Genomic DNA, 25,882 nt, shown 5'->3' with positions numbered 1-25,882 from the left:
CTAACAAACGGGTTTATGCGTTCACTGAACATATATTATGGAAATAAAAGACCACTTTTCCATCAGAGAAATCATCAGAACCGTTATTACCAACCCATAGACACTAAAAGCCAAAACCTTTCTCACATGAACACCCATCGCGAGTGACGGCTACGCGCACACATGCACACCAATAGCGAGTGACGTAGGACGTAAAGTCCCGTCCCGTGTAAAGTCCCGTCTACATCGTTTTTTGTGTATGGTTAAACATGACTATCAATCATTATAACAACGTTTATAGGTCATAAAAGTCGAAAAGCATAAAAGGTCCCCGTTAAAGACTGATGATTGGGGGTTCGATTCCCTAGTGATGCAAGGTTTTTTCTTTCATTTTGGACTGCACACACATCGCGAGTGACGGACACTCGCACAATGTACACACATCACTGTCTTTACAATTTCTAGGCAACCGAAGTTTAAAGATTGTCAAGTCGTTAACTCTTGAAACGCATGTACTAAGACCTGATGGGTTAGTGGTCAGAGAACAACTCATTAACGCAGGGATAAGGGGTTCGATTCCTTAATGAAGCTAGCTTTTCTCTTTCATATTGGACTGGATGTTTGTATGCCATTTTGCGTAACTTGTAGTTTATGATGAAGAGATGTTACTGGGGTTAAGGTTAGGGTAACGGTAAGGGTAAGACACAAAGTGTTTTTGCAACACAATATTTCTTACAATAACAAAGTCCAAAGTTTTGATGATTCCAGTAGGAAACTTAAGATACCTAGAGAAATGCGTGAGTGCTCACAAAACATCAACAAGTCAGCAGTGTGTTACATCAGGGTGATCATTTCTGATATACAGTACAAACGCTGAAACTATTAGCCAGGAGTGGGAAAGATGCAGACGCAGACGTGGGGAGCAATAAGACACACCAACACACAGTTGCCTGTTGCAAAATGGTTCAGAGTTTAATATAAATAGTGAGGGTTAGCTGGTATGGCGTTATCTGGTATGGCTATAGTCTAATGTTAGCTTAGTTCGTGTTGTTTCGTCATGTTAATTGCTAGCAATAGTAAGTCATTTGTAGAAATATAGCCTATCATCACAGACTGTAGGAATGTCACCCACCCTCCATCGCGTACTACACTGACGCTCGTAATCCTGTAGTGCAAGGGAGTTCGTGCACAGATCCCTGAGACAAACGGCTACGCGCACACATGCACACCCATAGTGAGTGACGTAGGACGTAAAGTCCCGCCCAGGCCGAAGTGGCGTCGATTTGGAGAGTCCCGTAGGGGGAGCTCAATGCGAGCGCGCAAACCAAGAAAACAGCGAAGAAGTGGCCAAAGTTGCATAGTTCCCCTTTAAATGCTTTGAATCCCCAGAAAAAAGCGACAACATTCGTTGAACACCTACACAAGGCCTCACTTTGTGGATCTTTCATTCACACTAACGCAATTGGCAGTTAATTATGCCAAAGAGAATCAATTTGAGATCACGAGCACAAGTTGAATAGTGTGAAGGTGTGAAAAATATATACTCCTTAATGCATTTCAGTAATGACATGCCCTGTTGTATGTGCCTCAAGATATATTCCAATACATTCTATTCCCAATAAAGCAGGTTTGTGCGTTGATGGCAACTAAGAACAAAGACAAAAATATTCACTAGCTTTTCCCGAAAAGAGCTGGTTTAAGGGATATCAATTGGAATCCTGAAGCATTTCACGAAATATCAGCTCAATCTCTCAAGAATGTTCCCAACATTAGGCAAAGAACCGAGGGCTCGTTCGTGATTTGAACCCGGGACCTCTCGCACCCAAAGCGAGAATCATACCCCTAGAGCAACGAGCCACAGCAACCTTATTTGATATGACAATTTTTGAAAATGCTCAAATGATTAACAGGGGTGCAAGCGTTTAAGAACAATTGTATAATTCCAATTTATTGCCGTCAAATTACAATATTCATTCTTCCTTTGGACTGCATTAAAGTCCTACTTTGTAATTCAAAAATAGTTACAAATGTCCTGTGATATAGTGCTGCCGAGTTTTCCAAGGTGCTGGATCAATGCTCCAGTTCGAGGAGGCGTTGTTTCAAATCCTTGCAAGGGCATTCAACCCTTTGCATTGCAGCATCATTTTGAAAGGCCATTAAGAATGTTAGAGTTTTGTGGTAGCGTGGCCGAGCGGTCTTAGGCGCTGGATTTAGGCTCCAGTCTCTTTGGAGGCGTGGGTTCGAATCCCACTACTGCCAGTACATGAACTGTGTTCAAGGAGTATTTTGAAATGCTTTTCTCAAAGGCAATACTGTTGAATGGCAATTTCTCAGTTACATGCTTCAAATCCCCAGAAAAAAGCGACAACATTCCTTGAACACCTACACAAGGTCTCACTTTGTGGATCTTTCATTCACACTAACGCAATTGGCAGTTAATTATGCCAAAGAGAATCAATTTGAGATCACGAGCACAAGTTGAATAGTGTGAAAGTGTGAAAAATATAGACTCCTTAATGCATTTCAGTAATGACATGCCCTGTTGTATGTGCCTTAAGATATATTCCAATACATTCTATTCCCAATAAAGCAGGTTTGTGCGTTGATGGCAACTAAGAACAAAGACAAAAATATTCACTAGCTTTTCCCAAATACAGCTGGTTTAAGGGATATCAATTGGATTCCTGAAGCATTTCATGAAATACCAGCTCAATCTTTCTAGCCTGTGCACAACATTGAGCAAAGAACCGCGGGCTCGTCCGGGATTTGAACCCGGGACCTCTCGCACCCAAAGCGAGAATCATACCCCTAGACCAACGAGCCACAGCAACCTTATTTGATATGACAATTTTTGAAAATGCTCAAATGATTAACAGGGGTGCAAGCGTTTAAGAACAATTGTATAATTCCAATTTATTGCCGTCAAATTACAATATTCATTCTTCCTTTGGACTGCATTAAAGTCCTACTTTGTAATTCAAAAATAGTTACAAATGTCCTGTGATATAGTGCTGCCGAGTTTTCCAAGGTGCTGGATCAATGCTCCAGTTCGAGAAGGCGTTGTTTCAAATACTTGCAAGGGCATTCAACCCTTTGCATTGCAGCATCATTTTGAAAGGCCATTAAGAATGTTAGAGTTTTGTGGTAGCGTGGCCGAGCGGTCTTAGGCGCTGGATTTAGGCTCCAGTCTCTTTGGAGGCGTGGGTTCGAATCCCACTACTGCCAGTACATGAACTGTGTTCAAAGAGTATTTTGAAATGCTTTTCTCAAAGGCAATACTGTTGAATGGCAATTTCTCAGTTACATGCTTCGAATCCCCAGAAAAAAGCGACAACATTCCTTGAACACCTACACAAGGTCTCACTTTGTGGATCTTTCATTCACACTAACGCAATTGTTAGTTAATTAGTCCAAAGAGAATCAATTTGAGATCACGAGCACAAGTTGAATAGTGTGAAAGTGTGAAAAATATAGACTCCTTAATGCATTTCAGTAATGACATGCCCTGTTGTATGTGCCTTAAGATATATTCCAATACATTCTATTCCCAATAAAGCAGGTTTGTGCGTTGATGGCAACTAAGAACAAAGACAAAAATATTCACTAGCTTTTCCCAAATACAGCTGGTTTAAGGGATATCAATTGGATTCCTGAAGCATTTCATGAAATACCAGCTCAATCTTTCTAGGCTGTGCACAACATTGAGCAAAGAACCGCGGGCTCGTCCGAGATTTGAACAAGGGGCCTCTCGCACCCAAAGCGAGAATCATACCCCTAGACCAACGAGCCACAGCAACCTTATTTGATATGACAATTTTTGAAAATGCTCAAATGATTAACAGGGGTGCAAGCGTTTAAGAACAATTGTATAATTCCAATTTATTGCCGTCAAATTACAATATTCATTCTTCCTTTGGACTGCATTAAAGTCCTACTTTGTAATTCAAGAATAGTTACAAATGTCCTGTGATATAGTGCTGCCGAGTTTTCCAAGGTGCTGGATCAATGCTCCAGTTCGAGGAGACGTTGTTTCAAATCCTTGCAAGGGCATTCAACCCTTTGCATTGCAGCATCATTTTGAAAGGCCATTAAGAATGTTAGTGTTTTGTGGTAGTGTGGCTGCGCCGTCTAAGGCGCTGGATTAAGGCTCCAGTCTCTTAGGAGGCGTGAGTTTAAATCCCACCACTGCCAGTACGTGAACTGTGTTCAAGTAGTATTTTGAAATGCTTTTCTCAAAGGCAATACTGTTGAATGGCAATTTCTCAGTTACATGCTTCGAATCCCCAGAAAAAAGCGACAACTTTAGTTGAACACCTACACAAGGTCTCACTTTGTAGATCTTTCATTCACACTAACGCAATTGGCAGTTAATTATGCCAAAGAGAATCAATTTGAGATCACAAGCACAAGTTCAATAGTGTGAAAGTGTGAAAAATATATACTCCTTAATGCATTTCAGTAATGACATGCCCTGATGTATGTGCCTCAAGATATATTCCAATACATTCTATTCCCAATAAAGCAGGTTTGTGCGTTGATGGCAACTAAGAACAAAGACAAAAATATTCACTAGCTTTTCCCTAAAATAGCTGGTTTAAGGGATATCAATTGGAATCCTGAAGCATTTCACGAAATAACAGCTCAATCTCTCAAGACTGTTCCCAACATTGGGCAAAGAACCGAGGGCTCGTCCGGGATTTGAACCCGGGACCTCTCGCACCCAAAGCGAGAATCATACCCCTAGACCAACGAGCCTCAGCAACCTTATTTGATATGACAATTTTTGAAAATGCTCAAATGATTAACAGGGGTGCAAGCGTTTAAGAACAATTGTATAATTCCAATTTATTGCCGTCAAATTACAATATTCATTCCTCCTTTGGACTGCATTAAAGTCCTACTTTGTAATTCAAAAATAGTTACAAATGTCCTGTGATATAGTGCTGCCGAGTTTTCCAAGGAGCTGGATCAATGCTCCAGTTCGAGGAGGCGTTGTTTCAAATCCTTGCAAAGGCATTCAACCCTTTGCATCGCAGCATCATTTTGAAAGGCCATTAAGAATGTTAGAGTTCTGTCGTAGTGTGGCCGAGCGGTCTAAGGAGCTGGATTTAGGCTCTAGTGTCTTTGGAGGCGTGGGTTCAAATCCCACCACTGCAAGTACATGAACTGTGTTCAAGGAGTATTTTGAAATGCTATTCTCAAAGGCAATACTGTTGAATGGCAATTTCTCAGTTGCATGCTTCGAATCCCCAGAAATAAGCGACAGCATTCGTTGAACACCTACACAAGGTGTCACTTTGTGGATCTTTCATTCACACTAACGCAATTGGCAGTTAATTATGCCAAAGAGAATCAATTTGAGATCACGAGCACAAGTTGAATAGTGTGAAAGTGTGAAAAATATATACTCCTTAATGCATTTCAGTAATGACATGCCCTGTTGTATGTGCCTCAAGATTTATTCCAATACATTCTATTCCCAATAAAGCAGGTTTGTGCGTTGATGGCAACTAAGAACAAAGACAAAAATATTCACCAGCTTTTCCCGAAATCAGCTGGTTTAAGGGATATCAATTGGAATCCTGAAGCATTTCACGAAATATCAGCTCAATCTTTCTAGGCTGTGCACAACATTGAGCAAAGAACCGAGGGCTCGTGCGGGATTTGAACCCGGGACCTCTCGCACCCTAAGCGAGGAATCATACCCCTAGAGCAACGAGCCACAGCAACATAATTTCATGTCAATTTTTGAAAATGCTCAAATTATTAGCAGGGGTGCATGCGTTTAAGAACAATTGTATAATTCCAATTTATTGCCGTCAAATTACAATATTCATTCTTCCTATGGACTGCATTAAAGTCCTACTTTGTAATTCAAAAATAGTTACAAATGTCCTGTGATATAGTGCTGCCGAGTTTTCCAAGATGCTGGATCAATGCTCCAGTTCGAGGAGACGTTGTTTCAAATCCTTGCAAGGGCATTCAACCCTTTGCATTGCAGCATCATTTTGAAAGGCCATTAAGAATGTTAGTGTTTTTTGGCTGAGCGGTCTAAGGCGCTGGATTAAGGCTCCAGTCTCTTAGGAGGCGTGGGTTCAAATCCCACCACTTCCAGTACATGAACTGTGTTCAAGGAGTATTTTGAAATGCTTTTCTCAAAGGCAATACTGTTGGATGGCAATTTCTCAGTTACATGCTTCGAATCCCCAGAAAAAAGCGACAACTTTAGTTGAACACCTACACAAGGTCTCACTTTGTAGATCTTTCATTCACACTAACGCAATTGGCAGTTAATTATGCCAAAGAGAATCAATTTGAGATCACAAGCACAAGTTCAATAGTGTGAAAGTGTGAAAAATATATACTCCTTAATGCATTTCAGTAATGACATGCCCTGATGTATGTGCCTCAAGATATATTCCAATACATTCTATTCCCAATAAAGCAGGTTTGTGCGTTGATGGCAACTAAGAACAAAGACAAAAATATTCACTAGCTTTTCCCTAAAATAGCTGGTTTAAGGGATATCAATTGGAATCCTGAAGCATTTCACGAAATAACAGCTCAATCTCTCAAGACTGTTCCCAACATTGGGCAAAGAACCGAGGGCTCGTCCGGGATTTGAACCCAGGACCTCTCGCACCCAAAGCGAGAATCATACCCCTAGTCCAACGAGCCTCAGCAACCTTATTTGATATGACAATTTTTGAAAATGCTCAAATGATTAACAGGGGTGCAAACGTTTAAGAACAATTGTATAATTCCAATTTATTGCCGTCAAATTACAATATTCATTCCTCCTTTGGACTGCATTAAAGTCCTACTTTGTAATTCAAAAATAGTTACAAATGTCCTGTGATATAGTGCTGCCGAGTTTTCCAAGGAGCTGGATCAATGCTCCAGTTCGAGGAGGCGTTGTTTCAAATCCTTGCAAAGGCATTCAACCCTTTGCATCGCAGCATCATTTTGAAAGGCCATTAAGAATGTTAGAGTTCTGTCGTAGTGTGGCCGAGCGGTCTAAGGAGCTGGATTTAGGCTCTAGTGTCTTTGGAGGCGTGGGTTCAAATCCCACCACTGCAAGTACATGAACTGTGTTCAAGGAGTATTTTGAAATGCTATTCTCAAAGGCAATACTGTTGAATGGCAATTTCTCAGTTGCATGCTTCGAATCCCCAGAAAAAAGCGACAACTTTCGTTGAACACCTACACAAGGTCTCACTTTGTAGATCTTTCATTCACACTAACGCAATTGGCAGTTAATTATGCCAAAGAGAATCAATTTGAGATCACGAGCACAAGTTGAATAGTGTGAAAGTGTGAAAAATATATACTCCTTAATGCATTTCAGTAATGACATGCCCTGTTGTATGTGCCCCAAGATATATTCCAATACATTCTATTCCCAATAAAGCAGGTTTGTGCGTTGATGGCAACTACGAACAAAGGCAAAAATATCCACTAGCTTTTCCCGAAATCAGCTGGTTTAAAGGATATGAATTGGAATCCTGAAGCATTTCACGAAATATTAACTCAAACTTTCTAGGTTGTGCACATCATTGAGCGAAGAACCGATGGCTCGTCCGGGATTTGAACCCGGGACCTCTCGCAGCCTAACCGAGAATCATACCCCTAGACCAACGAGCCACAGCAACATAATTTGACATGTAAATTTTTGAAAATGCTCAAATTATTAGCAGGGATGTTAGGGTTTAAGAACAATTGTATAATTCCAATTTATTGGAATTTATTGGAATAGCCTAACCGAGAATCATACCCCTAGACCAACGAGCCACAGCAACATAATTTGACATGTCAATTTTTGAAAATGCTCAAATTATTAGCAGGGGTGTTAGGGTTTAAGAACAATTGTATAATTCCAATTTATTGCCGTCAAATTACAATATTCATTCTTCCTTTGGACTGCATTAAAGTCCTACTTTGTAATTCAAAAATAGTAACAAATGTCCTGTGATATAGTGCTGCCGAGTTTTCCAAGGTGCTGGATTAATGCTCCAGTTCGAGGAGACGTTGTTTCAAATCCTTGCAAGGGCATTCAACCCTTTGCATTGCAGCATCATTTTTAAAGGCCATTAAGAATGTTAGAGTTTTGTGGTAGTGTGGCCGAGCGGTCTAAGGCGCTGGATAAAGGCTATAGTCTCTTAGGAGGCATGGGTTCAAATTCCACCACTGCCAGCACGTGATCTGTGTTCAAGGATTAGTTTGAAATGCTTTTCTCAAAGACTATACTGTTGAATGGCAATTTCTCAGTTACATGCTTCGAACTTCCTCAAAAAAGCGACAACATTCCTTGAACACCTACACAAGGTCTCACTTTGTGGATCTTTCATTCACACTAACGCAATTGGCAGTTAATTATGCCAAAAAGAATCAATTTGAGATCACGAGCACAAGTTGAATTGCGTGAAAGTGTGAAAAATATATACTCCTTAATGCATTTCAGTAATGACATGCCCTGATGTATGTGCCTTAAGATATATTCCAATACATTCTATTCCCAATAAAGCAGGTTTGTGCGTTGATGGCAACTAAGAACAAAGACAAAAATATTCACTAGCTTTTCCCAAAAATAACTGGTTTAAGGGATATCAATTGGAATCCTGAAACATTTCACGAAATATCAGCTCAATATTTCTAGGCTGTGCACAACATTAAGCGAAGAACCGAGGGTTCGTCCAGGATTTGAACCCGGGACCTCTCGCACCCTAAGCGAGAATCATACCCCTAGACAAACGAGCCACAGCAACATAATATGACGTGTCAATTTTTGAAAATGGTCAAATTATTAGCAGGGGTGCAAGGGTTTAAGAAAAATTGTATTATTCCAATTTATTGCCGTCAAATTACAATATTCATTCTTCCTTTGGACTGCATTAAAGTCCTACTTTGTAATTCAAAAATAGTTACAAATGTCCTGTGATATAGTGCTGCCGAGTTTTCCATGGTGCTGGATCAATGCTCCAGTTCGAGGAGACGTTGTTTCAAATCCTTGCAAGGGCATTCAACCCTTTGCATTGCAGCATCATTTTGAAAGGCCATTAAGAATGGTAGAGTTTTGTGGTAGTGTGGCCGAGCGGTCTAAGGCGCTGGATTAAGGCTTCAGTCTCTTAGGAGGCGTGGGTTCAAATCCCACCACTGCCATTAAATGATCAGTGTACAAGGAGTATTTTGAAATGCTTTTCTCAAAGGCAATACTGTTGAATGGCAATTTCTCAGTTACATGCTTTGAATTTCCTCAAAAAAGCGACAACATTCGTTGAACACCTACACAAGGTCTCACTTTGTGGATCTTTCATTCACACTAACGCAATTGGCAGTTCATTATGCCAAAAAGAATCAATTTGAGATCACGAGCACAAGTTGAATAGCGTGAAAGTGTGAAAAATATATACTCCTTAATGCATTTCAGTAATGACATGCCCTGATGTATGTGGCTTAAGATATATTCCAATACATTCTATTCCCTATAAAGCAGGTTTGTGCGTTGATGGCAACTAAGAACAAAGACAAAAATATTCACTAGCTTTTCCCGAAAATAGCTGGTTTAAGGGATATCAATTGGAATCCTGAAGCATTTCACGAAATATCAGCTCAATCTCTCAAGGCTGTTCCCAACATTGGGCAAAGAACCGAGGGCTCGTCCGGGATTTGAACCCGGGACCTCTCGCACCCAAAGCAAGAATCATACCCCTAGACCAACGAGCCACATCAACCTTATTTGATATGACAATTTTTGAAAATGCTCAAATTATTAGCAGGGGTGCAAGGGTTTAAGAACAATTGTATTATTCCAATTTATTGCCGTCAAATTACAATATTCATTCTTCCTTTGGACTGCATTAAAGTCCTACTTTGTAATTCAAAAATAGTTACAAATGTCCTGTGATATAGTGCTGCCGAGTTTTCCAAGGTGCTGGATCAATGCTCCAGTTCGAGGAGACGTTGTTTCAAATCCTTGCAAGGGCATTCAACCCTTTGCATTGCAGCATCATTTTGAAAGGCCATTAAGAATGGTAGAATTTTGTGGTAGTGTGGCCGAGCGGTCTAAGGGGCTGGATTAAGGCTCCAGTCTCTTAGGAGGCGTGGGTTCAAATCCCACCACTGCCATTAAATGATCTGTGTACAAGGAGTATTTTGAAATGCTTTTCTCAAAGGCAATACTGTTGAATGGCAATTTCTCAGTTACATGCTTTGAATTTCCTCAAAAAAGCGACAACATTCGTTGAACACCTACACAAGGTCTCACTTTGTGGATCTTTCATTCACACTAACGCAATTGGCAGTTCATTATGCCAAAAAGAATCAATTTGAGATCACGAGCACAAGTTGAATAGCGTGAAAGTGTGAAAAATATATACTCCTTAATGCATTTCAGTAATGACATGCCCTGATGTATGTGGCTTAAGATATATTCCAATACATTCTATTCCCAATAAAGCAGGTTTGTGCGTTGATGGCAACTAAGAACAAAGACAAAAATATTCACTAGCTTTTCCCGAAAAAAGCTGGTTTAAGGGATGTCAATTGGAATCCTGAAGCATTTCACGAAATATCAGCTCAATCTCTCAAGGCTGTTCCCAACATTGGGCAAAGAACCGAGGGCTCGTCCGGGATTTGAACCCGGGACCTCTCGCACCCAAAGCGAGAATCATACCCCTAGACCAACGAGCCACATCAATCTTATTTGATATGACAATTTTTGAAAATGCTCAAATTATTAGCAGGGGTGCAAGGGTTTAAGAACAATTGTATTATTCCAATTTATTGCCGTCAAATTACAATATTCATTCTTCCTTTGGACTGCATTAAAGTCCTACTTTGTAATTCAAAAATAGTTACAAATGTCCTGTGATATAGTGCTGCCGAGTTTTCCAAGGTGCTGGATCAATGCTCCAGTTCGAGGAGACGTTGTTTCAAATCCTTGCAAGGGCATTCAACCCTTTGCATTGCAGCATCATTTTGAAAGGCCATTAAGAATAGTAGAGTTTTGTGGTAGTGTGGCCGAGCGGTCTAAGGTGCAGGATTAAGGCTCCTGTCTCTTAGGAGGCGTGGGTTCAAATATCAACACTGCCATTAAATGATCTGTGTACAAGGAGTATTTTGAAATGCTTTTCTCAAAGGCAATACTGTTGAATGGCAATTTCTCAGTTACATGCTTCGAATTTCCTCAAAAAAGCGACAACATTCGTTGAACACCTACACAAGGTCTCACTTTGTGGATCTTTCATTCACACTAACGCAATTGGCAGTTTATTATGCCAAAAAGAATCAATTTGAGATCACGAGCACAAGTTGAATAGCGTGAAAGTGTGAAAAATATATACTCCTTAATGCATTTCAGTAATGACATGCCCTGATGTATGTGGCTTAAGATATATTCCAATACATACTATTCCCAATAAAGCAGGTTTGTGCGTTGATGGCAACTAAGAACAAAGACAAAAATATTCACTAGCTTTTCCCGAAATAAGCTGGTTTAAGGCATATCAATTGGAATCCTGAAGCATTTCACGAAATATCAGCTCAATTTCTCATGGCTGTTCCCAACATTGGGCAAAGAACCGAGGGCTCGTCCGAGATTTGAACCCGGGACCTCTCGCACCCAAAGCGAGAATCATACCCCTAGACCAACGAGCCACAGCAACAAATTTTGACATGTCAATATTTGAAAATGCTCAAATTATTAGCAGGGGTGCAAGGGTTTAAGAACAATTGTATAATTCCAATTTATTGCCGTCAAATTACAATATTCATTCTTCCTTTGGACTGCATTAAAGTCCTACTTTGTAATTCAAAAATAGTAGCAAATGTCCTGTGATATAGTGCTGCCGAGTTTTCCAAGGTGCTGGATCAATGCTCCAGTTCGAGGAGACGTTGTTTCAAATCCTTGCAAGGGCATTCAACCCTTTGCATTGCAGCATAATTTTTAAAGGCCATTAAGAATGTTAGAGTTTTGTGGTAGTGTGGCCGAGCAGTCTAAGGCGCTGGATTAAGGCTCCAGTCTCTTAGGAGGTGTGGGTTCAAATCTCACCACTGCCAGTACATGATCTGTGTTCAAGGATTATTTTGAAATGCTTTTCTCAAAGGCAATACTGTTGAATGGCAATTTCTCAGTTACATGCTTCGAATCCCCATAAAAAAGCGACAACATTCCTTGAACACCTACACAAGGTCTCAATTTGTGGATCATTCATTCACACTAACGCATTTGGCAGTTAATTATGCCAAAAAGAATCAATTTGAGATCACGAGCACAAGTTGAATAGTGTGAAAGTGTGAAAAATATATGCTCCTTAATGCATTTCAGTAATGACATGCCCTGATGTATGTGGCTTAAGATATATTCCAATACATTCTATTCCCAATAAAGCAGGTTTGTGCGTTGATGGCAACTAAGAACAAAGACAAAAATATTCACTAGCTTTTCCCGAAAAAAGCTGGTTTAGGGGATATCAATTGGAATCCTGAAGCATTTCACGAAATATGAACTCAATCTTTCTAGGCTGTGCACATCATTGAGCGAAGAACCGAGGGCTCGTCCGGGATTTGAACCCGGGACCTCACGCACCCTAAGCGAGAATCATACCCCTAGACCAACGAGCCACAACAACATAATTTGACATGTCAATTTTTGAAAATGCTCAAATTATTAGCAGGGGTGCAAGGGTTTAAGAACAATTGTATAATTCCAATTTATTGCCGTCAAATTACAATATTCATTCTTCCTTTGGACTGCATTAAAGTCCTACTTTGTAATTCAAAAATAGTAACAAATGTCCTGTGATATAGTGCTGCCGAGTTTTCCAAGGTGCTGGATCAATGCTCCAGTTCGAGGAGGCGTGGTTTCAAATCCTTGCAAGGGCATTCAACCCTTTGCATTGCAGCATCATTTTGAAAGGCCATTAAGAATATTAGAGTTATGTGGTAGTGTGGCCGAGGGGTCTAAGGTGCTGGATTAAGGGTCCAGTCTCTTAGGAGGCGTGGGTTCAAATCCCACCACTGCCAGTACATGATCTGTGTTCAAGGAGTATTTTGAAATGCTTTTCTCAAAGGCAATACTGTTGAATGGCAATTTCTCAGTTACATGCTTCGAATTTCCTCAAAAAAGCGACAACATTCCTTGAACACCTACACAAGGTCTCACTTTGTGGATCTTTCATTCACACTAACGCAATTGGCAGTTAATTATGCCAAAAAGAATCAATTTGAGATCACAAGCACAAGTTGATTGCGTGAAAGTGTGAAAAATATATACTCCTTAATGCATTTCAGTAATGACATGCCCTGATGTATGTGCCTTAAGATATATTCCAATAGATTCTATTCCCCATAAAGCAGGTTTGTGCGTTGATGGCAACTAAGAACAAAGACAAAAATATTCACTAGCTTTTCCCGAAAAAAGCTGGTTCAAGGGATATCAATTGGAATCCAGAAGCATTTCACGATATATCAGCTCAATCTCTCAAGGCTGTTCCCAACATTGGGCAAAGAACCGAGGGCTCGTCCGGGATTTGAACCCGGGACCCCTCACACCCAAAGCGAGAATCATACCCCTAGACCAACGAGCCACATCAATCTTATTTGATATGACAATTTTTGAAAATGCTCAAATTATTAGCAGGGGTGCAAGGGTTTAAGAACAATTGTATTATTCCAATTTATTGCCGTCAAATTACAATATTCATTCTTCCTTTGGACTGCATTAAAGTCCTACTTTGTAATTCAAAAATAGTTACAAATGTCCTGTGATATAGTGCTGCCGAGTTTTCCAAGGTGCTGGATCAATGCTCCAGTTCGAGGAGACGTTGTTTCAAATCCTTGCAAGGGCATTCAACCCTTTGCATTGCAGCATCATTTTGAAAGGCCATTAAGAATAGTAGAGTTTTGTGGTAGTGTGGCCGAGCGGTCTAAGGTGCAGGATTAAGGCTCCTGTCTCTTAGGAGGCGTGGGTTCAAATATCAACACTGCCATTAAATGATCTGTGTACAAGGAGTATTTTGAAATGCTTTTCTCAGAGGCAATACTGTTGAATGGCAATTTCTCAGTTACATGCTTCGAATTTCCTCAAAAAAGCGACAACATTCGTTGAACACCTACACAAGGTCTCACTTTGTGGATCTTTCATTCACACTAACGCAATTGGCAGTTTATTATGCCAAAAAGAATCAATTTGAGATCACGAGCACAAGTTGAATAGCGTGAAAGTGTGAAAAATATATACTCCTTAATGCATTTCAGTAATGACATGCCCTGATGTATGTGGCTTAAGATATATTCCAATACATACTATTCCCAATAAAGCAGGTTTGTGCGTTGATGGCAACTAAGAACAAAGACAAAAATATTCACTAGCTTTTCCCGAAATAAGCTGGTTTAAGGCATATCAATTGGAATCCTGAAGCATTTCACGAAATATCAGCTCAATTTCTCATGGCTGTTCCCAACATTGGGCAAAGAACCGAGGGCTCGTCCGGGATTTGAACCCGGGACCTCTCGCACCCAAAGCGAGAATCATACCCCTAGACCAACGAGCCACAGCAACATATTTTGACATGTCAATATTTGAAAATGCTCAAATTATTAGCAGGGGTGCAAGGGTTTAAGAACAATTGTATAATTCCAATTTATGCCGTCAAATTACAATATTCATTCTTCCTTTGGACTGCATTAAAGTCCTACTTTGTAATTCAAAAATAGTAGCAAATGTCCTGTGATATAGTGCTGCCGAGTTTTCCAAGGTGCTGGATCAATGCTCCAGTTCGAGGAGACGTTGTTTCAAATCCTTGCAAGGGCATTCAACCCTTTGCATTGCAGCATAATTTTTAAAGGCCATTAAGAATGTTAGAGTTTTGTGGTAGTGTGGCCGAGCAGTCTAAGGCGCTGGATTAAGGCTCCAGTCTCTTAGGAGGTGTGGGTTCAAATCTCACCACTGCCAGTACATGATCTGTGTTCAAGGATTATTTTGAAATGCTTTTCTCAAAGGCAATACTGTTGAATGGCAATTTCTCAGTTACATGCTTCGAATCCCCATAAAAAAGCGACAACATTCCTTGAACACCTACACAAGGTCTCAATTTGTGGATCATTCATTCACACTAACGCATTTGGCAGTTAATTATGCCAAAAAGAATCAATTTGAGATCACGAGCACAAGTTGAATAGTGTGAAAGTGTGAAAAATATATACTCCTTAATGCATTTCAGTAATGACATGCCCTGATGTATGTGGCTTAAGATATATTCCAATACATTCTATTCCCAATAAAGCAGGTTTGTGCATTGATGGCAACTAAGAACAAAGACAAAAATATTCACTAGCTTTTCCCGAAAAAAGCTGGTTTAGGGGATATCAATTGGAATCCTGAAGCATTTCACGAAATATGAACTCAATCTTTCTAGGCTGTGCACATCATTGAGCGAAGAACCGAGGGCTCGTCCGGGATTTGAACTCGGGACCTCACGCACCCTAAGCGAGAATCATACCCCTAGACCAACGAGCCACAACAACATAATTTGACATGTCAATTTTTGAAAATGCTCAAATTATTAGCAGGGGTGCAAGGGTTTAAGAACAATTGTATAATTCCAATTTATTGCCGTCAAATTACAATATTCATTCTTCCTTTGGACTGCATTAAAGTCCTACTTTGTAATTCAAAAATAGTAACAAATGTCCTGTGATATAGTGCTGCCGAGTTTTCCAAGGTGCTGGATCAATGCTCCAGTTCGAGGAGGCGTGGTTTCAAATCCTTGCAAGGGCATTCAACCCTTTGCATTGCAGCATCATTTTGAAAGGCCATTAAGAATATTAGAGTTATGTGGTAGTGTGGCCGAGGGGTCTAAGGTGCTGGATTAAGGGTCCAGTCTCTTAGGAGGCGTGGGTTCAAATCCCACCACTGCCAGTACATGATCTGTGTTCAAGGTGTATTTTGAAATGCTTTTCTCAAAGGCAATACTGTTGAATGGCAATTTCTCAGTTACATGCTTCGAATTTCCTCAAAAAAGCGACAACATTCCTTGAACACCTACACAAGGTCTCACTTTGTGGATCTTTCATTCACACTAACGCAATTGGCAGTTAATTATGCCAAAAAGAATCAATTTGAGATCACAAGCACAAGTTGATTGCGTGAAAGTGTGAAAAATATATACTCCTTAATGCATTTCAGTAATGACATGCCCTGATGTATGTGCCTTAAGATATATTCCAATAGATTCTATTCCCCATAAAGCAGGTTTGTGCGTTGATGGCAACTAAGAACAAAGACAAAAATATTCACTAGCTTTTCCCGAAAAAAGCTGGTTCAAGGGATATCAATTGGAATCCAGAAGCATTTCACGATATATCAGCTCAATCTCTCAAGGCTGTTCCCAACATTGGTCAAAGAACCGAGGGCTCGTCCGGGATTTGAACCCGGGACCTCTCGCACCCAAAGCGAGAATCATACCCCTAGACCTACGAAACACATCAACCTTATTTGATATGACAATATTTGAAAATGCTCAAATGATTAACAGGGGTGCAAGCGTTTAAGAACAATTGTATAATTCCAATTTATTTCCGTCAAATTACAATATTCATTCTTCCCTTGGACTGCATCAAAGTCCTACTTTGTAATTTTAAAAATAGTTACAAATTTCCTGTGATATAGTGCTGCCGAGTTTTCCAAGGTGCTGGATCAATGCTCCAGTTCGAGGAGGCGTTGTTTCAAATCCTTGCAAGGGCATTCAACCCTTTGCATTGCAGCATCATTTTTAAAGGCCATTAAGAATGGCAGAGTTTTGTGGTAGTGTGGCTGAGCGGTCTAAGGCGCTGGATTAAGGCTCCTGTCTCTTAGAAGGTGTGGGTTCAATTCGCACCACTGCCAGTACATGAACTGTGTTCAAGGAGTATTTTGTAATGCTTTTCTCAAAGGCAATACTGTTGAATGGCAATTTCTCAGTTACATGCTTCGAATTTCCTCAAAAAAGCGACAACATTCCTTGAACACCTACACAAGGTCTCACTTTGTGGATCTTTCATTCACACTAACGCAATTGGCAGTTAATTATGCCAAAAAGAATCAATTTAAGATCACGAGCACAAGTTGAATAGCGTGAAAGTGTGAAAAATTTATGCTCCTTAATGCATTTCAGTAATGACATGCCCTGCTGTATGTGCCTTAAGATATATTCCAATACATTCTATTCCCTATAAAGCAGGTTTGTGCGTTGATGGCAACTAAGAACAAAGACAAAAATATTCACTAGCTTTTCCCGAAAAAAGCTGGTTTAAGGGATATCAATTGGAATCCTGAAGCATTTCACGAAATATCAGCTCAGTCTCTCAAGGCTGTTCCCAACATTGGGCAAAGAACCGAGGGCTCGTCAGGGATTTGAACCCGGGACCTCTCGCACCCAAAGCAAGAATCATACCCCTAGACCAACGAGCCACATAAACCTTATTTGATATGACAATTTTTGAAAATGCTCAAATTATTAGCAGGGGTGCAAGGGTTTAAGAACAATTGTATTATTCCAATTTATTGCCGTCAAATTACAATATTCATTCTTCCTTTGGACTGCATCAAAATCCTACTTTGTAATTTTAAAAATAGTTACAAATGTCCTGTGATATAGTGCTGCCGAGTTTTCCAAGGTGCTGGATCAATGCTCCTGTACGAGGAGGCGTTGTTTCAAATCCTTGCAAGGGCATTCAACCCTTTGCATTGCAGCATCATTTTGAAAGGCCATTAAGAATGTTAGAGTTTTGTGGTAGTGTGGCCGAGCGGTCTAAGGCGCTGGATTTAGGCTGCAGTCTCTTTGGAGGCGTGGGTTCAAATACCACCACTGCCAGTACATGATCTGTGTTCAAGGAGTATTTTGAAATGCTTTTCTCAAAGGCAATACTGTTGAATGTCAATTTCTCAGTTACATGCTTCGAATTTCCTCAAAAAAGCGACAACATTCCTTGAACACCTACACAAGGTCTCACTTTGTGGATCTTTCATTCACACTAACGCAATTGGCAGTTAATTATGCCAAAAAGAATCAATTTAAGATCACGAGCACAAGTTGATTAGTGTGAAAGTGTGAAAAATATATACTCCTTAATGCATTTCAGTTATGACATGCCCTGTTGTGTCGGCCTCAAGATATATTCCAATACATTCTATTCCCAATAAAGCAGGTTTGTGCATTGATGGCAACTAACAACAAAGACAAAAATATTCACTAGCTTTTCCCAAACACAGCTGGTTTAAGGGATATCAATTGGAATCCTGAAGCATTTCACGAAATATCAGCTCAATCTTTCTAGGCTGTGCACAACATTGAGCAAATAACCGAGGGCTCGTCCGGGATTTGAACCCGGGACCTCTCGCACCCAAAGCGAGAATCATACCCCTAGACCTACGAAACACATCAACCTTAATTGATATGACAATATTTGAAAATGCTCAAATGATTAACAGGGGTGCAAGCGTTTAAGAACAATTGTATTATTCCAATTTATTTCCGTCAAATTACAATATTCATTCTTCCCTTGGACTGCATCAAAGTCCTACTTTGTAATTTTAAAAATAGTTACAAATTTCCTGTGATATAGTGCTGCCGAGTTTTCCAAGGTGCTGGATCAATGCTCCAGTTCGAGGAGGCGTTGTTTCAAATCCTTGCAAGGGCATTCAACCCTTTGCATTGCAGCATCATTTTTAAAGGCCATTAAGAATGGCAGAGTTTTGTGGTAGTGTGGCTGAGCGGTCTAAGGCGCTGGATTAAGGCTCCTGTCTCTTAGAAGGTGTGGCTTCAATTCGCACCACTGCCAGTACATGAACTGTGTTCAAGGAGTATTTTGTAATGCTTTTCTCAAAGGCAATACTGTTGAATGGCAATTTCTCAGTTACATGCTTCGAATTTCCTCAAAAAAGCGACAACATTCCTTGAACACCTACACAAGGTCTCACTTTGTGGATCTTTCATTCACACTAACGCAATTGGCAGTTAATTATGCCAAAAAGAATCAATTTAAGATCACGAGCACAAGTTGAATAGCGTGAAAGTGTGAAAAATGTATGCTCCTTAATGCATTTCAGTAATGACATGCCCTGCTGTATGTGCCTTAAGATATATTCCAATACATTCTATTCCCTATAAAGCAGGTTTGTGCGTTGATGGCAACTAAGAACAAAGACAAAAATATTCACTAGCTTTTCCCGAAAAAAGCTGGTTTAAGGGATATCAATTGGAATCCTGAAGCATTTCACGAAATATCAGCTCAGTCTCTCAAGGCTGTTCCCAACATTGGGCAAAGAACCGAGGGCTCGTGAGGGATTTGAACCCGGGACCTCTCGCACCCAAAGCAAGAATCATACCCCTAGACCAACGAGCCACATCAACCTTATTTGATATGACAATTTTTGAAAATGCTCAAATTATTAGCAGGGGTGCAAGGGTTTAAGAACAATTGTATTATTCCAATTTATTGCCGTCAAATTACAATATTCATTCTTCCTTTGGACTGCATCAAAGTCCTACTTTGTAATTTTAAAAATAGTTACAAATGTCCTGTGATATAGTGCTGCCGAGTTTTCCAAGGTGCTGGATCAATGCTCCTGTACGAGGAGGCGTTGTTTCAAATCCTTGCAAGGGCATTCAACCCTTTGCATTGCAGCATCATTTTGAAAGGCCATTAAGAATGTTAGAGTTTTGTGGTAGTGTGGCCGAGCGGTCTAAGGCGCTGGATTTAGGCAGCAGTCTCTTTGGAGGCGTGGGTTCAAATACCACCACTGCCAGTACATGAACTGTGTTCAAGGAGTATTTTGAAATGCTTTTCTCAAAGGCAATACTGTTGAATGTCAATTTCTCAGTTACATGCTTCGAATTTCCTCAAAAAAGCGACAACATTCCTTGAACACCTACACAAGGTCTCACTTTGTGGATCTTTCATTCACACTAACGCAATTGGCAGTTAATTATGCCAAAAAGAATCAATTTAAGATCACGAGCACAAGTTGAATAGTGTGAAAGTGTGAAAAATATATACTCCTTAATGCATTTCAGTTATGACATGCCCTGTTGTGTCGGCCTCAAGATATATTCCAATACATTCTATTCCCAATAAAGCAGGTTTGTGCATTGATGGCAACTAACAACAAAGACAAAAATATTCACTAGCTTTTCCCAAACACAGCTGGTTTAAGGGATATCAATTGGAATCCTGAAGCATTTCACGAAATATCAGCTCAATCTTTCTAGGCTGTGCACAACATTGAGCAAATAACCGAGGGCTCGTCCGGGATTTGAACCCGGGACCTCTCGCACCCTAAGCTAGAAACATACCCCTAGACCAACGAGCCACAACAACATAATTTGACATGTCAATTTTTGAAAATGCTCAAATTATTAGCAGGGGTGCAAGGGTTTAAGAACAATTGTATAATTCCAATTTATTGCCGTCAAATTACAATATTCATTCTTCCTTTGGACTGCATTAAAGTCCTACTTTGTAATTCAAAAATAGTAACAAATGTCCTGTGATATAGTGCTGCCGAGTTTTCCAAGGTGCTGGATCAATGCTCCAGTTCGAGGAGGCGTGGTTTCAAATCCTTGCAAGGGCATTCAACCCTTTGCATTGCAGCATCATTTTGAAAGGCCATTAAGAATATTAGAGTTATGTGGTAGTGTGGCCGAGGGGTCTAAGGTGCTGGATTAAGGGTCCAGTCTCTTAGGAGGAGTGGGTTCAAATCCCACCACTGCCAGTACATGATCTGTGTTCAAGGAGTATTTTGAAATGCTTTTCTCAAAGGCAATACTGTTGAATGGCAATTTCTCAGTTACATGCTTCGAATTTCCTCAAAAAAGCGACAACATTCCTTGAACACCTACACAAGGTCTCACTTTGTGGATCTTTCATTCACACTAACGCAATTGGCAGTTAATTATGCCAAAAAGAATCAATTTGAGATCACAAGCACAAGTTGATTGCGTGAAAGTGTGAAAAATATATACTCCTTAATGCATTTCAGTAATGACATGCCCTGATGTATGTGCCTTAAGATATATTCCAATAGATTCTATTCCCCATAAAGCAGGTTTGTGCGTTGATGGCAACTAAGAACACAGACAAAAATATTCACTAGCTTTTCCCGAAAAAAGCTGGTTCAAGGGATATCAATTGGAATCCAGAAGCATTTCACGATATATCAGCTCAATCTCTCAAGGCTGTTCCCAACATTGGGCAAAGAACCGAGGGCTCGTCCGGGATTTGAACCCGGGACCTCTCGCACCCAAAGCGAGAATCATACCCCTAGACCTACGAAACACATCAACCTTATTTGATATGACAATATTTGAAAATGCTCAAATGATTAACAGGGGTGCAAGCGTTTAAGAACAATTGTATAATTCCAATTTATTTCCGTCAAATTACAATATTCATTCTTCCCTTGGACTGCATCAAAGTCCTACTTTGTAATTTTAAAAATAGTTACAAATTTCCTGTGATATAGTGCTGCCGAGTTTTCCAAGGTGCTGGATCAATGCTCCAGTTCGAGGAGGCGTTGTTTCAAATCCTTGCAAGGGCATTCAACCCTTTGCATTGCAGCATCATTTTTAAAGGCCATTAAGAATGACAGAGTTTTGTGGTAGTGTGGCTGAGCGGTCTAAGGCGCTGGATTAAGGCTCCTGTCTCTTAGAAGGTGTGGGTTCAATTCGCACCACTGCCAGTACATGAACTGTGTTCAAGGAGTATTTTGTAATGCTTTTCTCAAAGGCAATACTGTTGAATGGCAATTTCTCAGTTACATGCTTCGAATTTCCTCAAAAAAGCGACAACATTCCTTGAACACCTACACAAGGTCTCACTTTGTGGATCTTTCATTCACACTAACGCAATTGGCAGTTAATTATGCCAAAAAGAATCAATTTAAGATCACGAGCACAAGTTGAATAGCGTGAAAGTGTGAAAAATGTATGCTCCTTAATGCATTTCAGTAATGACATGCCCTGCTGTATGTGCCTTAAGATATATTCCAATACATTCTATTCCCTATAAAGCAGGTTTGTGCGTTGATGGCAACTAAGAACAAAGACAAAAATATTCACTAGCTTTTCCCGAAAAAAGCTGGTTTAAGGGATATCAATTGGAATCCTGAAGCATTTCACGAAATATCAGCTCAGTCTCTCAAGGCTGTTCCCAACATTGGGCAAAGAACCGAGGGCTCGTCAGGGATTTGAACCCGGGACCTCTCGCACCCAAAGCAAGAATCATACCCCTAGACCAACGAGCCACATCAACCTTATTTGATATGACAATTTTTGAAAATGCTCAAATTATTAGCAGGGGTGCAAGGGTTTAAGAACAATTGTATTATTCCAATTTATTGCCGTCAAATTACAATATTCATTCTTCCTTTGGACTGCATCAAAGTCCTACTTTGTAATTTTAAAAATAGTTACAAATGTCCTGTGATATAGTGCTGCCGAGTTTTCCAAGGTGCTGGATCAATGCTCCTGTACGAGGAGGCGTTGTTTCAAATCCTTGCAAGGGCATTCAACCCTTTGCATTGCAGCATCATTTTGAAAGGCCATTAAGAATGTTAAAGTTTTGTGGTAGTGTGGCCGAGCGGTCTAAGGCGCTGGATTTAGGCTGCAGTCTCTTTGGAGGCGTGGGTTCAAATACCACCACTGCCAGTACATGAACTGTGTTCAAGGAGTATTTTGAAATGCTTTTCTCAAAGGCAATACTGTTGAATGTCAATTTCTCAGTTACATGCTTCGAATTTCCTCAAAAAAGCGACAACATTCCTTGAACACCTACACAAGGTCTCACTTTGTGGATCTTTCATTCACACTAACGCAATTGGCAGTTAATTATGCCAAAAAGAATCAATTTAAGATCACGAGCACAAGTTGAATAGTGTGAAAGTGTGAAAAAATATACTCCTTAATGCATTTCAGTTATGACATGCCCTGTTGTGTCGGCCTCAAGATATATTCCAATACATTCTATTCCCAATAAAGCAGGTTTGTGCATTGATGGCAACTAACAACAAAGACAAAAATATTCACTAGCTTTTCCCAAACACAGCTGGTTTAAGGGATATCAATTGGAATCCTGAAGCATTTCACGAAATATCAGCTCAATCTTTCTAGGCTGTGCACAACATTGAGCAAATAACCGAGGGCTCGTCCGGGATTTGAACCCGGGACCTCTCGCACCCAAAGCGAGAATCATACCCCTAGACCTACGAAACACATCAACCTTATTTGATATGACAATATTTGAAAATGCTCAAATGATTAACAGGGGTGCAAGCGTTTAAGAACAATTGTATAATTCCAATTTATTTCCGTCAAATTACAATATTCATTCTTCCCTTGGACTGCATCAAAGTCCTACTTTGTAATTTTAAAAATAGTTACAAATTTCCTGTGATATAGTGCTGCCGAGTTTTCCAAGGTGCTGGATCAATGCTCCAGTTCGAGGAGGCGTTGTTTCAAATCCTTGCAAGGGCATTCAACCCTTTGCATTGCAGCATCATTTTTAAAGGCCATTAAGAATGGCAGAGTTTTGTGGTAGTGTGGCTGAGCGGTCTAAGGCGCTGGATTAAGGCTCCTGTCTCTTAGAAGGTGTGGCTTCAATTCGCACCACTGCCAGTACATGAACTGTGTTCAAGGAGTATTTTGTAATGCTTTTCTCAAAGGCAATACTGTTGAATGGCAATTTCTCAGTTACATGCTTCGAATTTCCTCAAAAAAGCGACAACATTCCTTGAACACCTACACAAGGTCTCACTTTGTGGATCTTTCATTCACACTAACGAATTGGCAGTTAATTATGCCAAAAAGAATCAATTTGAGATCACAAGCACAAGTTGAATTGCGTGAAAGTGTGAAAAATATATACTCCTTAATGCATTTCAGTAATGACATGCCCTGATGTATGTGCCTTAAGATATATTCCAATACATTCTATTCCCAATAAAGCAGGTTTGTGCGTTGATGGCAACTAAGAACAAAGACAAAAATATTCACTAACTTTTCCCAAAAACAGCTGGTTTAAGGGATATCAATTGGAATCCTGAAACATTTCACGATATATCAGCTCAATCTTTCTAGGCTGTGCACAACATTGAGCAAAGAACCGAGGGCTCGTCCGGGATTTGAACCCGGGACCTCTCGCACCCTAAGCGAGAATCATACCCCTAGACCAACGAGCCACAGCAACATATTATGACATGTCAATTTTTGAAAATGCTCAAATTATTAGCAGGGGTGCAAGGGTTTAAGAACAATTGTATTATTCCAATTTATTGCCGTCAAATTACAATATTCATTCTTCCTTTGGACTGCATTAAAGTCCTACTTTGTAATTCAAAAATAGTTACAAATGTCCTGTGATATAGTGCTGCCGAGTTTTCCAAGGTGCTGGATCAATGCTCCAGTTCGAGGAGACGTTGTTTCAAATCCTTGCAAGGGCATTCAACCCTTTGCATTGCAGCATCATTTTGAAAGGCCATTAAGAATGGTAGAGTTTTGTGGTAGTGTGGCCGAGCGGTCTATGGCGCTGGATTAAGGCTCCAGTCTCTTAGGAGGCGTGGGTTCAAATCCCAACACTGCCATTAATTGATCTGTGTAGAAGGAGTATTTTGAAATGCTTTTCTCAAAGGCAATACTGTTGAATGGCAATTTCTCAGTTACATGCTTCGAATCCCCAGAATAAAGCGACAACATTCGGTGTACACCTACACAAGGTCTCACTTTGTGTATCTTTCATTCACACTAACGCAATTGGCAGTTAATTATGCCAAAGAGAATCAATTTGAGATCACGAGCACAAGTTGAATAGTGTGAAAGTGTGAAAAATATATACTCCTTAATGCATTTCAGTAATGACATGCCCTGTTGTATGTGCCCCAAGATATATTCCAATACATTCTATTCCCAATAAAGCAGGTTTGTGCGTTGATGGCAACTAAGAACAAAGGCAAAAATATTCACTAGCTTTTCCCGAAATCAGCTGGTTTAAGGGATATCAATTGGAATCCTGAAGCATTTCACGAAATATCAACTCAATCTTTCTAGGCTGTGCACATCATTGAGCGAAGAACCGAGGGCTCGTCCGGGATTTGAAGCCGTGACTTCTCGCACCCTAAGCAAGAATCATACCCCTAGACCAACGAGCCACAGCAACATAATTTGACATGTCAATTTTTGAAAATGCTCAAATTATTAGCAGGGGTGCAAGGGTTTAAGAACAATTGTATAATTCCAATTTATTGCCGTCAAATTACAATATTCATTCTTCCTTTGGACTGCATTAAAGTCCTACTTTGTAATTCAAATATAGTAACAAATGTCCTGTGATATAGTGCTGCCGAGTTTTCCAAGGTGCTGGATCAATGCTCCAGTTCGAGGAGACGTTGTTTCAAATCCTTGCAAGGGCATTCAACCCTTTGCATTGCAGCATCATTTTGAAAGGCCATTAAGAATGATAGCTTTTTGTGGTAGTGTGGTCAAGCGGTCTAAGGCGCTGGATTAAGGCTCCAGTCTCTTAGGAGGCGTGGGTTCAAATCCCGCCAGTACTTGATCTGTGTTCAAGGATTATTTTGAAATGCTTTTCTCAAAGGCAATACTGTTGAATGGCAATTTCTCAGTTACATGCTTCGAATTTCCTCAAAAAAGCGACAACATTCCTTGAACACCTACACAAGGTCTCACTTTGTGGATCTTTCATTCACACTAACGCAATTGGCAGTTAATTATGCCAAAAATAATCAATTTGAGATCATGAGCACAAGTTGAATTGCGTGAAAGTGTGAAAAATATATACACCTTAATGCATTTCAGTAATGACATGCCCTGATGTATGTGCCTTAAGATAAATTCCAATACATTTTATTCCCCAT

General features: G+C 40.1%; 33 non-coding genes across 33 annotated transcripts; 10 read left to right on the top strand and 23 right to left on the bottom strand.

Annotated features, from left to right (window-relative positions):
• Window positions 1–1,764: 1,764 nt before the first annotated feature.
• On the bottom strand, window positions 1,765–1,836 carry trnap-ugg (transfer RNA proline (anticodon UGG)). The gene has a single exon. It is a non-coding gene; the product is annotated as a tRNA-Pro (tRNA).
• A 320-nt stretch (window positions 1,837–2,156) lies between these two features.
• On the top strand, window positions 2,157–2,238 carry trnal-uag (transfer RNA leucine (anticodon UAG)). The gene has a single exon. It is a non-coding gene; the product is annotated as a tRNA-Leu (tRNA).
• Window positions 2,239–2,730: 492 nt separating this feature from the next.
• Window positions 2,731–2,802, bottom strand: trnap-ugg (transfer RNA proline (anticodon UGG)). Its single transcript has one exon. It is a non-coding gene; the product is annotated as a tRNA-Pro (tRNA).
• A 320-nt stretch (window positions 2,803–3,122) lies between these two features.
• Window positions 3,123–3,204, top strand: trnal-uag (transfer RNA leucine (anticodon UAG)). Its single transcript has one exon. It is a non-coding gene; the product is annotated as a tRNA-Leu (tRNA).
• Window positions 3,205–3,696: 492 nt separating this feature from the next.
• On the bottom strand, window positions 3,697–3,768 carry trnap-ugg (transfer RNA proline (anticodon UGG)). The gene has a single exon. It is a non-coding gene; the product is annotated as a tRNA-Pro (tRNA).
• Window positions 3,769–4,662: 894 nt separating this feature from the next.
• trnap-ugg (transfer RNA proline (anticodon UGG)) lies at window positions 4,663–4,734 on the bottom strand. Its single transcript has one exon. It is a non-coding gene; the product is annotated as a tRNA-Pro (tRNA).
• A 1,851-nt stretch (window positions 4,735–6,585) lies between these two features.
• Window positions 6,586–6,657, bottom strand: trnap-ugg (transfer RNA proline (anticodon UGG)). Its single transcript has one exon. It is a non-coding gene; the product is annotated as a tRNA-Pro (tRNA).
• Window positions 6,658–7,551: 894 nt separating this feature from the next.
• On the bottom strand, window positions 7,552–7,623 carry trnap-agg (transfer RNA proline (anticodon AGG)). The gene has a single exon. It is a non-coding gene; the product is annotated as a tRNA-Pro (tRNA).
• A 1,041-nt stretch (window positions 7,624–8,664) lies between these two features.
• Window positions 8,665–8,736, bottom strand: trnap-agg (transfer RNA proline (anticodon AGG)). Its single transcript has one exon. It is a non-coding gene; the product is annotated as a tRNA-Pro (tRNA).
• A 320-nt stretch (window positions 8,737–9,056) lies between these two features.
• On the top strand, window positions 9,057–9,138 carry trnal-aag (transfer RNA leucine (anticodon AAG)). Its single transcript has one exon. It is a non-coding gene; the product is annotated as a tRNA-Leu (tRNA).
• Window positions 9,139–9,630: 492 nt separating this feature from the next.
• On the bottom strand, window positions 9,631–9,702 carry trnap-ugg (transfer RNA proline (anticodon UGG)). Its single transcript has one exon. It is a non-coding gene; the product is annotated as a tRNA-Pro (tRNA).
• A 320-nt stretch (window positions 9,703–10,022) lies between these two features.
• trnal-aag (transfer RNA leucine (anticodon AAG)) lies at window positions 10,023–10,104 on the top strand. The gene has a single exon. It is a non-coding gene; the product is annotated as a tRNA-Leu (tRNA).
• Window positions 10,105–10,596: 492 nt separating this feature from the next.
• On the bottom strand, window positions 10,597–10,668 carry trnap-ugg (transfer RNA proline (anticodon UGG)). The gene has a single exon. It is a non-coding gene; the product is annotated as a tRNA-Pro (tRNA).
• An 894-nt stretch (window positions 10,669–11,562) lies between these two features.
• On the bottom strand, window positions 11,563–11,634 carry trnap-ugg (transfer RNA proline (anticodon UGG)). The gene has a single exon. It is a non-coding gene; the product is annotated as a tRNA-Pro (tRNA).
• Window positions 11,635–12,528: 894 nt separating this feature from the next.
• Window positions 12,529–12,600, bottom strand: trnap-agg (transfer RNA proline (anticodon AGG)). Its single transcript has one exon. It is a non-coding gene; the product is annotated as a tRNA-Pro (tRNA).
• A 320-nt stretch (window positions 12,601–12,920) lies between these two features.
• trnal-aag (transfer RNA leucine (anticodon AAG)) lies at window positions 12,921–13,002 on the top strand. The gene has a single exon. It is a non-coding gene; the product is annotated as a tRNA-Leu (tRNA).
• Window positions 13,003–13,493: 491 nt separating this feature from the next.
• trnap-ugg (transfer RNA proline (anticodon UGG)) lies at window positions 13,494–13,565 on the bottom strand. The gene has a single exon. It is a non-coding gene; the product is annotated as a tRNA-Pro (tRNA).
• Window positions 13,566–14,459: 894 nt separating this feature from the next.
• Window positions 14,460–14,531, bottom strand: trnap-ugg (transfer RNA proline (anticodon UGG)). The gene has a single exon. It is a non-coding gene; the product is annotated as a tRNA-Pro (tRNA).
• Window positions 14,532–15,424: 893 nt separating this feature from the next.
• Window positions 15,425–15,496, bottom strand: trnap-agg (transfer RNA proline (anticodon AGG)). Its single transcript has one exon. It is a non-coding gene; the product is annotated as a tRNA-Pro (tRNA).
• A 320-nt stretch (window positions 15,497–15,816) lies between these two features.
• trnal-aag (transfer RNA leucine (anticodon AAG)) lies at window positions 15,817–15,898 on the top strand. The gene has a single exon. It is a non-coding gene; the product is annotated as a tRNA-Leu (tRNA).
• Window positions 15,899–16,389: 491 nt separating this feature from the next.
• Window positions 16,390–16,461, bottom strand: trnap-ugg (transfer RNA proline (anticodon UGG)). The gene has a single exon. It is a non-coding gene; the product is annotated as a tRNA-Pro (tRNA).
• An 895-nt stretch (window positions 16,462–17,356) lies between these two features.
• trnap-ugg (transfer RNA proline (anticodon UGG)) lies at window positions 17,357–17,428 on the bottom strand. Its single transcript has one exon. It is a non-coding gene; the product is annotated as a tRNA-Pro (tRNA).
• Window positions 17,429–17,749: 321 nt separating this feature from the next.
• trnal-uag (transfer RNA leucine (anticodon UAG)) lies at window positions 17,750–17,831 on the top strand. The gene has a single exon. It is a non-coding gene; the product is annotated as a tRNA-Leu (tRNA).
• A 492-nt stretch (window positions 17,832–18,323) lies between these two features.
• On the bottom strand, window positions 18,324–18,395 carry trnap-ugg (transfer RNA proline (anticodon UGG)). Its single transcript has one exon. It is a non-coding gene; the product is annotated as a tRNA-Pro (tRNA).
• An 895-nt stretch (window positions 18,396–19,290) lies between these two features.
• Window positions 19,291–19,362, bottom strand: trnap-ugg (transfer RNA proline (anticodon UGG)). The gene has a single exon. It is a non-coding gene; the product is annotated as a tRNA-Pro (tRNA).
• An 895-nt stretch (window positions 19,363–20,257) lies between these two features.
• Window positions 20,258–20,329, bottom strand: trnap-agg (transfer RNA proline (anticodon AGG)). The gene has a single exon. It is a non-coding gene; the product is annotated as a tRNA-Pro (tRNA).
• Window positions 20,330–20,649: 320 nt separating this feature from the next.
• trnal-aag (transfer RNA leucine (anticodon AAG)) lies at window positions 20,650–20,731 on the top strand. Its single transcript has one exon. It is a non-coding gene; the product is annotated as a tRNA-Leu (tRNA).
• A 491-nt stretch (window positions 20,732–21,222) lies between these two features.
• trnap-ugg (transfer RNA proline (anticodon UGG)) lies at window positions 21,223–21,294 on the bottom strand. Its single transcript has one exon. It is a non-coding gene; the product is annotated as a tRNA-Pro (tRNA).
• An 895-nt stretch (window positions 21,295–22,189) lies between these two features.
• Window positions 22,190–22,261, bottom strand: trnap-ugg (transfer RNA proline (anticodon UGG)). The gene has a single exon. It is a non-coding gene; the product is annotated as a tRNA-Pro (tRNA).
• Window positions 22,262–22,582: 321 nt separating this feature from the next.
• Window positions 22,583–22,664, top strand: trnal-uag (transfer RNA leucine (anticodon UAG)). Its single transcript has one exon. It is a non-coding gene; the product is annotated as a tRNA-Leu (tRNA).
• A 491-nt stretch (window positions 22,665–23,155) lies between these two features.
• trnap-ugg (transfer RNA proline (anticodon UGG)) lies at window positions 23,156–23,227 on the bottom strand. Its single transcript has one exon. It is a non-coding gene; the product is annotated as a tRNA-Pro (tRNA).
• Window positions 23,228–24,121: 894 nt separating this feature from the next.
• trnap-agg (transfer RNA proline (anticodon AGG)) lies at window positions 24,122–24,193 on the bottom strand. The gene has a single exon. It is a non-coding gene; the product is annotated as a tRNA-Pro (tRNA).
• Window positions 24,194–24,513: 320 nt separating this feature from the next.
• trnal-aag (transfer RNA leucine (anticodon AAG)) lies at window positions 24,514–24,595 on the top strand. Its single transcript has one exon. It is a non-coding gene; the product is annotated as a tRNA-Leu (tRNA).
• Window positions 24,596–25,882: the final 1,287 nt, after the last annotated feature.

Source organism: Gadus morhua, chromosome 22 (genome assembly GCF_902167405.1).
Source record: "Gadus morhua chromosome 22, gadMor3.0, whole genome shotgun sequence".
Taxonomy (NCBI): Eukaryota; Metazoa; Chordata; class Actinopteri; order Gadiformes; family Gadidae; genus Gadus; species Gadus morhua.
Note: the sequence above shows the minus strand (reverse complement) of the source record. Positions and strands in the feature narration are given on the sequence as shown.